The sequence below is a fragment of the Neofelis nebulosa genome, chromosome 5 (genome assembly GCF_028018385.1).
Source record: "Neofelis nebulosa isolate mNeoNeb1 chromosome 5, mNeoNeb1.pri, whole genome shotgun sequence".
In the NCBI taxonomy this organism is placed as follows: Eukaryota; Metazoa; Chordata; class Mammalia; order Carnivora; family Felidae; genus Neofelis; species Neofelis nebulosa.
The window spans coordinates 124,389,758-124,407,448 of record NC_080786.1 but is presented as its reverse complement, the minus strand read 5'-3'; the positions used below and the strand labels follow the sequence as shown (position 1 = coordinate 124,407,448).

Sequence of the window (17,691 nt, the reverse complement as noted above, 5' to 3'; positions counted from 1 at the left end):
AACAGTGATTTGTGAACTATTCCACAGGACTTTAGAGTTTTAAGGAGGTACATGAAAGTCATTATGCACAGAAAAGGAAGGGTTCGATAAAGTAGTCCTATGGTTCTCACCCATTCCTGTTAGCAGAAAATACACACTCTGATTATATTAATTTTACATATACTTTAAGAAGTGTTCTGCAACTAAATGACAATTGGAAACCACTAATTTAGAGAATTCTGAAGTTTCTCAATTGGACTTTTCACCTGATGACCTTTTAAATTAATTGCTTATAATCACCATTAATCATTCTGAAATCAAATCTCAGCATTATTGAAGAGAATAAATTAGGACTACCATTTCAATCACAACTTACATTTTTCTTCTTCAGCTGCTCAAAAGTAAATTGCATATAATGTACATACATTTGTATAGTTGGAAAATAATTGTTTTTTCAAAAGCAATTTATTAACACTCCAAGTAGGTGTGGTGCAATTTTGAGTTAGTCATTTTTAATCCCATAGAGCTTTCATTATAACACATACTTGGTACTTTATTTGTATGAGTTCCTTGCTACAAGAATTATCACTCAGTTATCTTGTCAATAAATATTAGACTCAGCCACCTGTCAAAATATGTGATCTCAAATAATATTAAACTAACTATTAAAATCTAGGGTGTTTTGGAGAGCTTGTTATTATAATAGTAATTTTTCCAGCTTCAGTAAATGTTAAGTCATTATGATCTAACTGGATTAGCTAGATAAGAAGCAGTTCTTTGATCCTGAGAATGTGTTTTCCTTTTTATGTGATTGAATATATTCTTTTAACTTATAAAGAGCAATGATTTAGGTCCTGGTTCATTCCAGGAAGATCCGTTTTTAAAACACTGGCTCATGATATACTAGCTATTATTCATTTGTAAATTAGATGGAGATTTTTTTCAGAATGGAGATTATATTTTGCTAGTGATGAGACATCTTGTGTCTATGATCCAGGTGAATGTTTTCTTATATAAAGCTTATATAAACCAAAGAAATTGAACTTGTAAGTAATATGACTGTGGGTGTTCATGAAAGAAGAGGAAAGACATTGGGGTGGTCTCAAATATTTCATCCAGGTTGGTTTAGATTCAGGAGAATTATCCACATTATACTATAGAACAAACCTGTTTAGATACTTGAGTATTCATGATAGCCATTCTCTCTGAGACAAAGCTGGTTAGCTGGACTAATTTTAATATATAGCCTATTATTAATCTCCATATAGGCTGTGGCTTTTCTGTTTTGAAATAGGGATATAACCTCAGACACAGTGTAAAAGAGCTGAGTTGATTATAGTTTTCCAGGAAACTTAAGTGTGTTTGGTCTCTTTGATTGGATTGCATAGATTGCTTTGGATGTTTGGATAGGTTACTACCATAGATGGCCACATCCATTAACGTAGTTTGGGTTATCTTCCAAGTTTATAATACTCTTGCCCCTATGCCACAAGTAACTCATGGTAGCCATATAATGGCACGTGATGTTGCCTCTCAGGCATTGATGATTGGATTGAATTGGACATGGCACAATTGATGCCAAATAGATTTTGTTTTGGGTATTTTGGAATTGGAATAAGAAAGCAAGTGACTTCTGCTTACAGACAACATTTCAGGTAAAATCAGGAGCTGTAATCTGTCCATAATATTCTATATGGATAAAGAACCAGAAAGAAGAAGAATGCAGCTAGGCAAAGAGAAGCATCATTGATAAAAATAAAAATTCCTAATAGTTTACATATCTCAGTTCTAGTCAATATAGGTTCCATATGACTGCTTCTCTCCATTTCATCATAGTATAGTTCTCTCTCTCTCTTTCTCTCTCTCTTTTTTTTTTTCCTTAAGGAAGCATGACTTGTTTCTATCACTTACAATGAAGATATCCCACTCAATAAAGATTGAATTCATTAATGAGGACAACAAATATGAAGATACATGTAAGTAACATGGTGTGTGTTCAACATAATTAAATCTAATATTAAAATGTTATGATCTTTACAACTTTCAGTTTCAGTGGGTAACCTTTATTTGACTTTGTCTTCAAATTCTGGGAATCCTTTACTCTAGCCACTCAAGCACTTTCTACGATATTTAAGACATACTTCAAATCTAAGATTACATGAAATCATTTGCTTTATTTCATAAGACAAAATATTGAGACATTATCTTTGAAGAAACACAGTAATAAGTCATAGTTACATCTAATGAGTTGTTATTGAATTTGTACAAGCAAATTAAAGATCTCCTTTTATGCAGCTAGAAATGCTGATCTTACCCATTATGTTAGCTTGCCATTGATATCTTATCTTATTGACAAAAATGTAAAAGTGAGAAGCATTATGTCAGTTCTGTGTTGAACTACTGAATGTGTAAAATGTAAAAGAAGTAGACATTGTTGGCTAGAAATAATGTTTATTATTTTTTTTTATTCCTGCAAATGGCTGCTTAAACATTTGAAATGTGTATAAAACCTTGTTATTCTTTGATTTGTATCCTCATGGCTTATTCCTCTCAGGAACTGTCAGTTTCTTGTGTGTGTGCATGCAATATATTTAATTTCTTATTTTATTTTTTTTTAAATTCATATAAAGTGGAGAAAATAGGTTTGGATCTGTTTGATCAATTCCTTCCGGTGCTAGTCTTCTTTAATTGCAGTATTGATTGCAGCAGGTGTAATGGGACCTGTGACTTCATATGACACTATGTCAGCCTTCAGAGGAAACAAAAGCTTTAGAAGAAAGTGGTTCAGGTTACTATTTATCTCATGACCCTATGAAAGTTGACATGTGTCATTAATAGTGACATGCCAAAGATTCAGATTTCTTTGGCATAGCCTCTGCAAGTTAAGACTATTCTCTGAATCTTTATAGTCTTGAAATCTTTCCATGTACATTTCCCATGAGAATTTTAGTATTTCTTGAGTTCAGCAAGGTCAGATGAAAAGCAATCCCCCCCCCTTTCTTCTGGTTTCTGGTTGACTTTTTTGTTTTAGATAACAACCGGTGGAAGAATTGTGAAATTGTAAGAGCTCATAATTTAGTAAGGGAAATAAGCAATGGATACAAATAGTGGCAACCCAAGATGGTCTATTAGTGGCATATCTGAGACTAAGGCAGTTGGGAAAAGCCATTTCTGAAAGTGGACACGGGAGGCTGGTGGATCTGTCTCAGCCACTTTTTAGCTGTTTCCTCACTGGTGATTTGAGTAATAAATATAATCTATATAAACTTCAGTTTCTTCATGTGAAAGATGGGACTAATAATAATATTCATTTAATTAGGCTGTTTGTCAGCAGAAAACAAGACAGTATATATCTCTAGATAATCATATGCACTCAAAAAAATGTAAATGAAACATAATGCCTGCAGTAGAAGAAGAAGTTACTTTTACCTGGAATATTCAGAGAAGAAGCCAAGAAAAAGAGAGAACATAACTATAAGGGGTGTAAGGTTTCAAAGACTGAGATGATGGGAAATGCCTAAGTGATGGTTATCAGAGGTGAAAATGTGACACATGACCACAGGAAAGTGAATAAACTAGTTTGAGAGATATATAATGCTTCTGTATTTCAATGCCTCTTAAACGTTTCAAACCAAAAGACTCCTAAGGGCACAGGAAAACATCTGTCCCTAGGGAAGGGAACACCACCAATACCTCTTCCAATACCACCTAGTAACAAACATGTATGAATGTTTGCAATTGACTTTGCTCTATGCTTTACATTCACTGCCTCAGTTTATTGGCAAAATAACTCTTGGAGATTGCATGAGTCTCACTGCATGAGAAAAGGAACATGAGGATCACAATTAATGAGTTAGTAGGTGATGGAACTGGGGACTCAGGAGTATGACTACAGGGCTCCCTTTCTAAACCACTCTGTATCCTGCCTCAGGAGACTTGATTCAGGGTGTCCAATTTTTTTGAAGTCTCTTATTTTATTATTATTATTTTTAAACCATGAAAATGTTGAATCCAATTCCATAATATATACATTTATTTTGATATAATGTTTTAAAATACTTTCTGTGCATATGTTTTCATCTATCTGTTCAGTGGGTTACACAGGCTCGATTTCAGAAGCTCTGACAATTTTCATGTGTCTCTTTTCAAGGATATTAAGATATAACCTTGAAAGAGCTTCTAGCAATTTTTAATTTGCTTGTATGATGGTGCTTTTCACTATATAATTCCCAGCCAAGACTTTTGCTGCTTTGTTTGAAAAATGAAATAAAAAATCTAATGCTCTTTCTTCAACATTTGCTTGATTAATTTTAAAATTTTCTATATTTATAACTTTATGCAGTTATTAATTAAGGTTTTATGATAACAGAATAGCTTTGTATAAGACTTCCTTAAAGTTTTATGGTTTTTTTCAGTTGATGATTTATAATTAAATACTTGTCATGAGGAATCATGAATCTCCTCTGAAGAAAACTTGTAAATGGATTCCTAAACTTCAAATTTGGAGTCAAGTTTAGAGACATTGAAATATTTATTCTATGAAATTAATAAAGGATAATTTTAAAGGAGTTGTAAATATCTACATTACACAGGATTATATTCTAATTAAACTTATTAGCAGCATTATAGAAAAGTATTGTATTTTAGTTGCAAACAATTATATTAATCTATGTAATGTAGACTTACTATTCAAAATTATCTTCTGTTTGTACTTTAATGGTGAAGACCAAATACCAATTTGAATCAATTATGTTTAATATCTTGATTAGCAGCATATCTCTTGGAAAAAATAATAAAGTTTGCAAGATTTATGAAATTCAGACATACTTTAAAACCACAAATGCTTTCATTTCTTGAGAGCCAAAAATGAATGGAAATTAAGCTTAATGTATTAACTGAAAGCAAATAAACAAAACATATACCTAAATAACACTAATTTTAGTTCTAATTTAAGTAAGAACTTTAATATATGGAACTTTAATTCTTTAATTATGATATACCTAGGAAAGTGAATTATGATTAAATTCATATGCAACATTTCATAGTAAAGTTATAAGAAACAGGCCAGAAAAGAGAGACAAAAATGATTTAAAGAAATCATCATGCCTACAATACTGATTTTTTTCCTCTGGCATGTGGCCAAAACATTGTCTTTTCCAACAGGAATATAAGACTGATATTTTGGTTACAATTACATGGGAGATGTGTTTAAAGACAATACCCCAAAATATAATTGATTGTTTTATTATTATTATTATTATTATTATTATTATTGTTATTATTATATTTTTTCATTTAAGACAAGGGAATACATAAGGTACCTGGGTGGCTCAGTTGGTTAAGCATCAGACTCTTGGTTTCAGCTCAGGTCATGATCTCACAGTTCCTGAGTTAAAGTCCCACATCAGGCTCTGTGCTGACAGTGCAGAGAATGTTTGGGATTCTCTGTCTCCTATCTCTCTCTGCCCATATCCCTCTTGTTCTCTCTCTCAAGCTAAATAAACTTTAAAAAAAATTAAAAATGACAGGGAATACTTTATTCAAACCCATCAGAGAAACGGACAGCTTGGGTGTGAAAAAAAGCATTGTATTTTCCAGCATTGGTCAGTAATTGTATATGAGAGTATATACTGCTACATATAAATTAACTGATTAGAACACAACTTTTCAATGTTTAAAACAATAAACTTCCCTGCAAAAGCAGCACTTTTGGGACATTTTTAACTTCAGTATTTCTCTCCTTCTTCTTCACCCTCTTCTTTAACAGAAGCCATACTGACCTTCTCATAATTCTCAAGGGCAGCCATGTTATCATGGCCCTCAGAAAACTCTCCATCCTCCATGCCCTTGCCTATATACCAGTAAACAAAGGCATACTTGTCATACATCACGTCAAACTTGTGGTCCAGGTGAACCCAGGACTCAGCAATGGCTGTGGTGTTACTCAGCATGTACAGTTTGCTGTACTTTGGCCAGTTCTCCACCAGGTACCACAGTGGGAGGCTGGTAATTAATACCAACTTTGAAGCCAGTGGAGCACCAATCCATACACTGGATTATACAGTTGGTCTTGATGGTGGCAATGGCATCACTGACATCTTTTGGAATCATGTCACCACAGAACAGCAGGCAGCAAGTCATGTATTTACCATGGCAAGGGTCACATTTCATCATCTGGTTGGCTGGCTCAAATCATGCATTAGTGATCTTTGCTACAGAAAGTTGTTCATGGTAGGTTTTATCAGCAGAGGTGACAGGATCATGTGTGGCCAGAGGGAATTGGACATGGGGATAGGATATCAGGTTGGTCTGGAATTCTGTCAGATCAACATTCAGGGCTCCATCAAATTTGAGGGAAAAAGTTATGGAGAACATAATTTGACCTGTTAACCTATTCAGGTTAGTTTAGGTTGGGTGTTCAATATCAAGATTTGTATGACAGGTGTAATAGATTGCCTCATTAGCACAGAGTGCTCCAGGGTGGTATGGGTAGTGAGGATGGAGTTTTAGGGTTCAACTACAGCTGTGGAAACGTGGGGGCTGGGTAAATGGAGAACTCCATCTTGGACTTCTTGCCATAATTGACATAGAGATGTTCCATCAGCAGGGAGGTGAACCTGGAACCAATTTCCCCTCCAAAGCTGTGGAAAAGCAAGAAGCCCTAAAGACCTGTACACTGGTGAACCAGTTTCCTAATTCAGTCCAAGACAATGTTAATGATCTCCTTGCCAATGGTGTAGTGCCCTTGGGCATAGTTATTGGCAGCATCTTCCTTGTCTGTGATGAGCTTCTCAGGGTAGAAAAGCTGGCAGTAGGTGCCAGGTGAGAAGTCCATCAATGACCATGGGTTCCAAGTCTACAAACACTGCCCTGGGCACATGCTTACCAGCATCCATTTCAGTGAAGAAAGTGTTGAAGGAGTCATTTCCTCCCCCAGTGGTCTTGTCATTTGGCATTTGACTATGGGGGTGGATAGGACTATTGGTGTTCCAAGCAATAGAGCTCCCAGAAGGCATTGTCAGTATAGACACCAGCCTAGCCAACATGGATGGAGATGCATTCAAGCATCGTTGATCCTTTGCAGCTGTCAAGCAGATGGCAGAGAGGAAAACAGGAGATTGTTGCTTCTTACAGTGTGACTCCTAGGCAGTTAATATAACAAAACCTGCCAGAATATAGCTTATTAAATGAAATGTAAATTTTTTATTTTTAAATAATACTTTCTCTGTGTGGAAAGAGTAAAAATCTGATGGACCAATAATTTCTGATAAGGTTATTTCAGTTCCATGAAATGTGAAGTGCTTTTTAAAAATGGTCTGCATCCTTGGGGCACCCAGGTGGCTCAGTTGGTTAAGCATCTGACTCTTGATTTCAGCTCAGGTAATGATCTCACAGTTCATGGCTTTGAGCCCCTCATCAGGCTCTGCACTAACAGTTCAGAGCCTGCTTGGGATTCTCTCTCTCCCTCTGTCTCTGCCCTCCCCCACTTGTACTATCTCTCTCTCTCTCTCTCTCTCTCTCTCTCTCTCTCAAAATAGGTAAATAAATGTAAATCTTAAAAAAATAATAAAAAAACAAAAATGGTCCACACCCTTGACGAGTTCAAGTTTAGCAACATATAAAAAATATAAGTAACTAAATTATATTATCATATTTATTACTGCCTACATATATCGTACAAGGGAATGAGTAGTGAAGCTTATTTGAGACCAGTAAGGCTTCACAGAGATGGAGCTTATATACGAATAAATGAAATATGATGAGATAGTCATATAATGAATCTAACATGTGCAAACAACATATGCAAGAGAATAGAGAAACAAAGTAATATGATGTATTCAGAGGATGTGAATTTGGCATTTCCAGACGTTAAGAAGGGGAAGGGTTCGATGGATGGGTATGAGACTGCAGGGCAACTGTATCATAAGATGAGTCATAAGTTATAAGATCCTGGAGGTTTTATTATGTAGATGAGAAACTATCTTAGAAAAGTTTCTATGTCAGCTATTCAAGATAGGATAGTTCACACTACTAGTGTAGAAGAGGAATTCACTAGTAGTGAGCCAGGAGACAGGAAACTTAAAAGGTTATTTTCACAGTTTGAGTGATAAATTCAGTAATACCTAACCTAAGAGAGAGGTGGTAAAGATGAAGTAGGACAGATTGAAAGCCATTTCAGTATGATTTAATGATTAAATTAATACATATATATAGTGAGAATGGGAGAGTCAAATTAACTTCCAGGAATGTGGCTTTGGGAGAAAGAAGATAATAGATTCAATTTGGGCATGTTGAATTTGAAGTTCCCATGGAGTACACAGGTTATATAAATTCAGTAGAAAATCATATATACAAGTTGTGACCTTGGAGAAAAGGACAGGGTCATAATAGTATATTGGTCGCTATCATAGTCAAGGTCCCAAGAGGAAGCTTAGGACACATTTAATAATAATTAGAATAGTTTCATGAGGGTGCATTTACAAAGAGATGGATTGCAAAAGGATGGGCAGGATAAAGGAAACCAAAAAGATATTGAAGGAAGATGTTACTAACAGCAATAACTATTACATCTTTTAGACCTAAATAGATGAGAGAAAGTAAATTATACCTAAAGCCAGATGTAAAGATATATAGGGTGAAAGTGGCCATCAAACAGTGTCCATCTGTTGAGGGGCACAGTCAGGCAGAGAGGAGATATCATAGGAGGGGAATACATAACCGGATCTGACTTTCTTCCTTCTCTCTAAACTTCTGCTGGTGATCTCCATTGGCCAAGCTGGTCAAAGGAAGACATAGTGCATGGAAGCTCATTGATATAGGACCTAAAGGTCTGCTTCTTAGGGCACAGAGCAAAGTGAGAGAGCCAGGAGTTAATCTGGAGTAAGCAGTAGAAGACACCCATCACAGAAGCACCAAGGGATGCTTACCTCAGGCAGAGTGTGCCAAACAAGTAAAAAGAGAGTCTCTGAGAGAAGAAAAGTGGGAAAAATCAGCACTGACAGTAAAATGAAAGGGAATTGATACAGTGGTTGTTATAGGCTTGCCTAATGTTAGGCCACTCATGGAAAGTCAAACTGGTCATAATAGAAAATATGGAGAGGTCAGGAAACAAGACAACGAGGACAGGAGAGTATATATTGTATATTGTAGGTGGTGATCCTAATAATAGTTTTAGTGGGGTGGGGTGATATTACAATGGATTAAGGAGTGAAAGGAAGTAAGGAAGTTAAAAGCAGTAAATGTAGATTCCTTTTTAAGGGTTTGTGAATTAAGAAAGAATGATGGTTAGAGGGGCAGTCAGGATGTGAGTTCCTTGAAGAAATATTCAAAGGTTATGAGATTTATCTAATGTTTTAATGCTATAGTTTTAGACTCAGGAATACCATGATTCTACTTTAGAAAGGCAGCAATGTTCACATTAAACAAGGCCAATATAACCCTCAACAGAGAATAAACAACTACAGTGTGAGTCTCTTCCTCTTGGTTCTCAAACTGTGTGTGCTAGAACCTGGGCAAGGGAGTATGTGAAATATTAACTAAGTATGTTCTTAATCTGGTTTTCTAGGCCACAGTTTGACCTTTACTGATCTTGATGGTAAATGGAAGTATATTTCTGTGGCTACAGTCTACTGCTTAGAAAAGAAAGTCCCCAGATGTTTTTAAGTACTAGGCTTCAAATGATATCATTGATGATGAGACAGTACAGATTGTAGAGATTTTAATAGACAACAGGTTTCTATCTTCCTTCTTCAACTCATACTATGTATATACAAAATACCTTTATACTAGGAAATATAGTCAGTGTTGAGCAGTGGTTCTCAGTGGAGGGTTGTTTTGCACCCCTTAGGGGACATTTGGCAATGTCTGGAGACAAACTTGGTTGTCACAACTGGGCATATGCTATTATCATGTAGTGGGCAAAAGCCAAGAATGCTGCTAAGCATCCTATAATGCACAGGACATCCGCACCTACAATGGAATTTTATGCAGCCCAAAATGTTAATAGTGGGGCTGTTGAGAAATCCTGGTGTCCAGTTCTGAAGAAAGAGAGGAAAAATACAAGAGACATTAATCCTGCCCCTGCTCAGTGATTCCTCAAAAGGAAGGAGTAGATATGCTAGAGTTCCTTATGAAGGTGTGGTGTTTCAGAACTAGAAGAAACTGGGATTCTTCTATTTTATAACTGAGTTTGTGAGTAGCAACCCACAAAGATGTCCTACCATACTGAGGCTTGAATGGGGGAGAAAAACTATGGCAGCATAGTGAGGAGTTCTGGACATAGGATGGCTTCCAGATCATCCCCTGATTTCCCACTCCACCAGAGTAACACAGAAGTAATCCAAAAATTCTGGGACCCAGGAAGGCTGAGAGTAAGGGCCATGTGCTTGCCAGTGACTAAATACAACGTAGAGAATTTCATAGAAGTCTCCATAAGGTAAGTGGTGCAAAGTTGCCAGCTGAACTTGCGGAAAGCTGAGGTGACTGTGCTCTCAAAGGGAGCAGCAAACCCTTCCGTTCTCCTCCATAAATGATCATCCCAGATCTGACAGCTGCTTGCAACCAAAGACTCTTCTGCCATAAACAGTTCATGCCCCGTCCTAACTGAAGGTCCCTAGGGAGCTGAGTGAGCTTCTGGGAGCAAGCAGTCAGGGCCCAAGTGAGGCAATTAAGATGACTTTGTGAACACTTTGAGATGGAAGTTAAACAATATGGTAACTACTTTAAACAAACCAGGGTAAGGGAGTAAAAATCTCAGGTGGACTTCATAAAGATTTCTGCATGAAGTGGGGAGATCAGAAACTTGGAGTGAGTTGAAAAAAGTTCAGTTTTAGAACATCTTAATTTTATTGACTTATACTGCAGATATTTCAGATCCACTGCACATTTAAAAATTAATATTGGTTATTCAACTGTTAAATTCCTCTTACTTAGGAATTGACTCCTCTGCCCCATGCCTCTTTAACAGGACTCAAGATTATATATGAAAGTATTTTACATTTATATTGTGCTTATACTGATTTCTAAAATCAGCTTATTCTGATTTCCTTATACATAATTTTCTGTCACAAAAAATATAGTGATTAAACTATTTTATGATTATTTCTTGACAATTGGCTATAATAGAGTTTATCCATGAATGTTTTGTAATACTATAAAACCAGTACTCAATTTAAAGAAAAGCATCAGGAATGAGGGATCCATAAAAGCAGTATCACTGGGCCACCTAAGTTTTAGAAGAATATCATTAGGCATACAGTTATATTAAAGAACAAAATATAGCTTTATTTTATGGAGAACTGATAAATAAATAGAAGTTTTTTGGTAAAATCTCCATAAATAAATCTTTGTGTCTAAAGTAGCTATTTTAAGAGATTGTAAGAAGCTTACAGATATACTATGGTATTGCTTAAATAAATTCAGGAAGAAAACCTAATGTCAAGAAAAACTTTATCTCCTCTTCTCCAATTTCTTTTCTTATATCCATTTAGGAATGCCTTATTCATATATAAACTTTCTGAATGCATACAAGTGGCCCTGTTAAAGGTCTCCTGATCATCCTTGACAGTGGAAGTTTCCAGCTCCCCTTTTGCTCCTTCCCTGGTCACTACTACATTCACCTTCTACTGCCTAAGTCCTCTCCATCCCCACCTCTTTGCACTTCTCACCCTGCACACTAAAGCCTTTCCCCATTACTATTTTTTCAATGATACATCTCATTGTCAGACTTCTACCATACAGAGGGTAAGGGCTGGTAAGAAGGAGGGTAAGAGGTTAGGAAATGTGGGATAGACACTAATGAGTTATTATTTCAGATTGCATAGTAGCTGTAATCTCAAATGGGCACTCCCATCTTAGCTCTGCCATTGAAGAAGGTCAACTATTCTTTACCTTAATTGTAGAAATTTCCCGGGTTTCAGTCTATTACATGAGCCAAGAATTTGGGGATTTAGGCCATTGCTCATTGTTTTTCTTTGAACTATCCAGTGCCATCAGAAGCATCTGCTCAACCTGCAGCCCTTGAATGCGTCCTTCCTGGCATTCTGTTCTTATGGTAGTTGCTCAGTTTCTCAAAGCCTTCAACGAGCTCTTTTTTCCAGATTACTATAGATAAGATGTGAATCATAGATATGCTATGTCATGCTGGGTGTTAAGATTATTCTCCTAGAATAGTAGGTGAAGTTTTGGTTTGTTTGTTTTCAGCCCTAAGTAAGCAAGATGAATAATTCTAAATTCCATCTTATTTACCAAGATTGTTTAAGGCTAGATTACTGTGGTACAACTCTGCCCTGTGTGTATCATCATGGTAGCCCCTCCAGGGTCACCTCTGCAACCTACTTATGGTATCATTTTGTCCCCACCAGTCAGAATCATTTATTCCAGAAACTGCAGATTGTTTCTTGCGAATTTGAACTGCCAAACAACTCATTTGGAAAAAAAAAAAACAAATATAACAGGAAAGCTAGACAGATAGGCTCAGAAAAACTCAGAAAACCTAACTGGCTAGAAGCCTAGGCAAGGTCATCTAAGGAAATATCTGTGGGTAGAGGGCCAAGGCTGCCACCACTGGATGCTGGGTTCTTCCACTGGCTCTGCTGTGCCTGGACTGTGGAGGCTACTACTGGCAGCACTTGACTACTTCCCCTGGACAGTCAGAATTAATTCTAACATCGCTCTACTTCCCTGGCATAAGCACCTACATGATGAAGCATAGCTTCGAGCAATCAGAGAGAACACATGTCTAATATTAAAGCTTCTTTATTGGAAGGTGGTGCTTAAATTTTACGAAGTTAATACATTGGTAAATTTCCCCAAATATAAATAAGGGCTGTGGGCTAGAAATATTCCAGCACTTTTTCAGATTTACTCTCCATCCTTTTGCACCCTGCTCTATGCCTTGATGCTGACTTGTGCAGACTCCATCAACTCATCCCCTTATTGTCTGGCCTCAGCTTGGGTAGCCAATAGAAAGCCCAGGCAAGAGACCAGTGGGGGAGGAGAGAGATATGAAGGTATATCTTTCTTTCTTTTTCTCCTAGCAGTGTCTCCATGGACTGGCTATATCATTTGACAGAAGTGTTAGCTTTTGTAGGAGACTTCTCCAGTTTTTTTCTAGCTTTCTGGGTCACTGGGATCCTATAACTGCTCCCTTTGCTCCTTAAAACCTATGGATGGTAATGGCATGAGATACTACACTATCCCTTGTGGCTTCCTTTGCACTACGCTCATTTTTGTAAATTGTCTCTTAATTAAATCCTCCTCAAATTATCATCATTTAGATGTGCCATCTGTTTCTGACTGGGACCCCAACTTATATAGGCACCCTCAAAAATGTCAAGTGTCCTCTCTCAAGGTGTTTCTCCCTGTGGCCTCAAGCAGAGCTGTCCTGTAAGGAACACCACATATTCCTCTCTGTTTTCCCCACTGTGGTCCTTTTTTGCTTTCTGAAAGTAGACACCTTTTCAAGAAAAAGAAAATTTCAGGGCTATTTTACTGTAATAGCTACATGAAAGAACTTAGGGAAGGAAATCCCAAAGCAAAACTATGTACAATAGAGAAAACTGGGGGAAAAAACTATTGTGTGGAAGAGTGGAGTGTTTTAACCCTTGAACTCCCGATAAGGACACAAATTGATTATACCAAAGTGTTACATGATGTTTTTTACTTATAAAGTAGCACCTTCTATGTGGGGATGGATATGGGCATTGGAAGGGAGGGTAAGGAAAAGTCAGTTAGAAAACAGAGTAGTGGCCATCACCTACTGTTTAGCATTAAATGAAATAGCACATCGTAATCTGCTTATTTGCTATAGGCTATGATATTGGAATGCGTCATGCAGCCAGTTAATGAGCTTAACAGACTGATTGAAGTCTATATATAAAATCAACATATTTTTAAATTTATGGATTAAAATTATGGATTTAGGAACATCTCTGGGTGTTTAGCTTTTAAAGAGATTTGTGATTTTTTTGTGTGTGCCTCAATGCCAGAATCTACCCTCATTTTGGTAGTTAAATGACACTATTATTTTCTTATTTTATGCATTATATTTTATTGTTATAATGGTTTAATGAGTTATTCTTTCCAGGTATAACCTACTTTTGTACAAAGTATATCAAGAGTTTAGGCTAAAAGGATAAAAACAAATGGGAGGATTTCAGGCACCAGAACGTGGGGATAGTTGCTAAAATACGTTTAGAGAAAGTAGTTCTTAGGCACTTTTCATCACAATGTGTGTGTGTGTGTGTGTGTGTGTGTGTGTGTGTGTGTGTGTGTGTGTATGTCCCTATTTTGCTTTGGCATGTGACTAGAAGTAGATTTCTGTACCTGGCATAATCATACCCTTCCTAGTTTTATGAGAAAAGAAACAGATATAGCCCATGTCCCTCCTAAGTCCCTTCTGCACATATCTAACCCCTGCAGGTTGCTTACTGTGAATATCTGTGACTCTGCTGAGGGCTTTGGTGTAGCTTGTGGTGGGGGGGTGGGGGGCATACTTGCTCCTTACACAAGGCCAGCTGAAAGGGCAAGTAAATGCTCCAGCAATGACAGAAGGAGACTTAGTGGGTAAATATCTCAGATTTTCCACCCCTTGATTGTGATGATGTCATCTCTTCCAACAGCCCTAATAAGATTGAGCCACTTGCCCAAATTGATACCTAGTCTGATAACCTACCTTTTATTGGTTTCCTTGTCCTTTCTGTCATACTGTCCAACTCCCCGAGTGGTGCTTTCTGGGATCACCTCTCAAATAAAGTACCTGTACTTGAATCCTTGTCTCAGCAATGGCTTCTGGAATCCAGATAGACAGTTGATGCCAAAAATGGTCATAAGAGAAGACCCTCAAGACAAGATTCTGGAACTGGATTAGTCACCAACTATATGGCAATAAGGACCCTATAACTGGTAGTAAACTGTGGTGTTGTAAATATCTCTTATGCTAAGAGTCTCACCTGTGGTGAATTGGAATGAGTTACAGGGGAACGAGATGCCTGAGTTCAGGCAACACTTCTAGCCTTTGGGAAATATGGGTAATGGTATAAGCATATTGGCATTGGTTGGCGTATGACAACTGCAGTGAAGCCTTGTAGTATAAAAGTGACAGGCCTGAGGCAGCCAACTATCAGCTTAGCTTGGTATGATATAAAGACCCTTTCTTCCAAGAGTGGGAGGGCCAACTGCTGACAGAAGTACATAGTGAGCTGCATTCATAGTCCTGGCAAGGCTCTTACACTGATGTTAGGGCCCTGCTGGGGAAAGAACAGACACTGATACATGGGATAAGTATTTTCTGGTGGATACTTAAGGAGGAAATATATTATTTGCTAAATGAGTTACAGAATCTGTATATTATATACAGTAGAAAGTACTGGGAAAAAGTGCTTGAAAATGAATGCTAAAACTGGTACACCATGATAGAGGGTGGGGAGAGGAATTAAAGGCAGGAAAAGGCAGTTTATTGATATGGGGTATTCTCCTGAGATTCAAGATTAAGGTTCTAACACTTCCTTGGAAGAAATTTCTTAGAAAATATTAAAGAAGTGATTAATAGGCTTAGCAATGTGGTTATGTTAGAATGACTTTATTATGTAATACTAGAGAATAAACAAGTTGACTATGTTCACAGGTAGGACTTAGTATTTCTTTCTCTAAAGTGATAGAGAATGTGATGGTTAAGGGCATATAAATATTGTTGAGAAGTAGAGGTATTTTCTGTAGATCAATTAATGATAGGAATTGAGAATGATACTAATTTGCAATTGCTGAGCCCATGTAGCTACACTCAACTATCAGAGATTTATATGTAATTCATTAGACACCAGTCACTTGATGGCAAGTTGCTTGTATTGCACTGCCTACATACTGGGAGAAAGGACAATTCATCCTTATTGGTATTGTAAAGTATCTCCAATTTGGGTTTACTTCTCTACCTGCTCCAATGTCTAAAGATTTGAGATTGCACATACCACTGCCTTCATTCTATGGTAAGGGAGTTATGACATTAAGCCCTTAACCACAGGATTTACTCATTCCATCATAGACTGTACCCTTCAGAAGTTGCAAGTGAGCCAGAACTTTAACTGGCTATCTAAGAAGCTATTCCAATGTTCCTTTACTGATTTCTTTCCCTTCTCTGCTTCACACCTTCACTCCTCACTGATGTTTCCTTGGGATCACATCAGAAATAAAAGACTTGCACTTGAATCCAAGTCCCAGGATTTGTCTCTGTGAAATCCCAAACTGAGAAATATATCTGACTTAAAAGATAGGTAACTAAAAGACATATGATCTCTATCAGTTAGGTATGGGTTCAGCTTCAAACAATAGAAAACCATATAATTAAAACTTAAATACCCAAAGAATTGTTTAACATAATTACAATTTGGAGAACTTCAATCCATGGCTGGTACAGTCTCTCAGTTATGCCAACAGGATCCAGGATCTTTCTCAGGTGTTCACATATACACCTTATTGTCCTATGTCACAAGAAGGCTGTGACATCATGTGATGTGACATAGGCCTCATATCATTTTCTGGGCAAATAGAAGTAGGAAACATTTAGAGGGAAAGACAGAATCAGCAGATATCTACCTAAATTTTTCAGTGGGAATAGTGAGAACATGTATATCCATAGCAGCAAAAGTGTTTGGAAAGCTGGAGTTTTGAGCAGTTGAGTTTACGAGTTTTTGCAACCTTTATAATAAAAGCATAGGAGAAAAAGGATGAAAAGGGAGGTTCAATCAAACAACCCATAGTGTTACTATATGAATAGGCAAACTGAGAATTAAAAAAAAACTGACCTAAGTTTTAATCTACTTGTTTCCATTTTCCTAAATAAACAAATAATAGGGTGCAATGTGAAACTATAATACTCCCTAGAGTGTTTTAAATGCGAAAGCACTTAAAATAATTCACCACATTTAGTTGCCAAGTTTTCACATGCCCTATTTATTAATTTGAAAAATATATATTAAGTCTCTACTAACTGACTTCCATGAGCACTACAGACAAGATTTCTGCTCTTTAGTTACTGTTCTATGTATAAACTCATTCAAACTGCCTGGTTGCATCAGAGTAACTAATAAGAATTATTTATTTTGGGGGGCCATACAAACTCATTAAAATTTGCAAGAATTTTAAAATTCTAACTGTAAAAACATTTTTGTCCTCTTAATAATTAGAAGAACATCAAAATTAACTTTTCTGATTCTTAAATATTTTTCAAGAATTTCCAAATAATTTCTGATACTTATTTTTCTCATACAAGGACATCCAGGATCTTTAGCCTCAAAAACTGTAAATTGTTGAACTTACAAAAAAAGCACAAAATATAAAAACCGTAAAAGAGGATATACCTGTTTTTGCTCATAACCCTGAGTTATTGGCAATATTCCTCATATGCGATTGTTTGCTATTACTTGCATCTTTGCTCTGTAGACTCCTGCCTTCGACTAAATAGCCGCAGATGAAAGCTGACACTAAAATCTGGAGCATTCAATTATTTTTCTTTTTTTGTGGCAGCAAATGATTTTTTCTCTGCCAATTTTGTCTGTTAGGTTAACGGTCTTACATATTTTTAATTGCTATTTCTATCTGCACTCATATATTTTCACACCTCCTATAAGTAATATAACAGCAAGATTTTTATCACCACAACTGGTGGACACCTGTGTCATCCTATTGACCATTTAGGGAAATGTTCCCAAGCTGTAA

General features: G+C 36.7%; 1 pseudogene; it reads right to left on the bottom strand.

Moving 5' to 3' along the window:
• Nucleotides 1–5,680: 5,680 nt before the first annotated feature.
• LOC131512689 (tubulin alpha-1 chain-like) lies at nucleotides 5,681–16,509 on the bottom strand (annotated as a pseudogene).
• Between the last annotated feature and the right edge of the window lie 1,182 nt (nucleotides 16,510–17,691).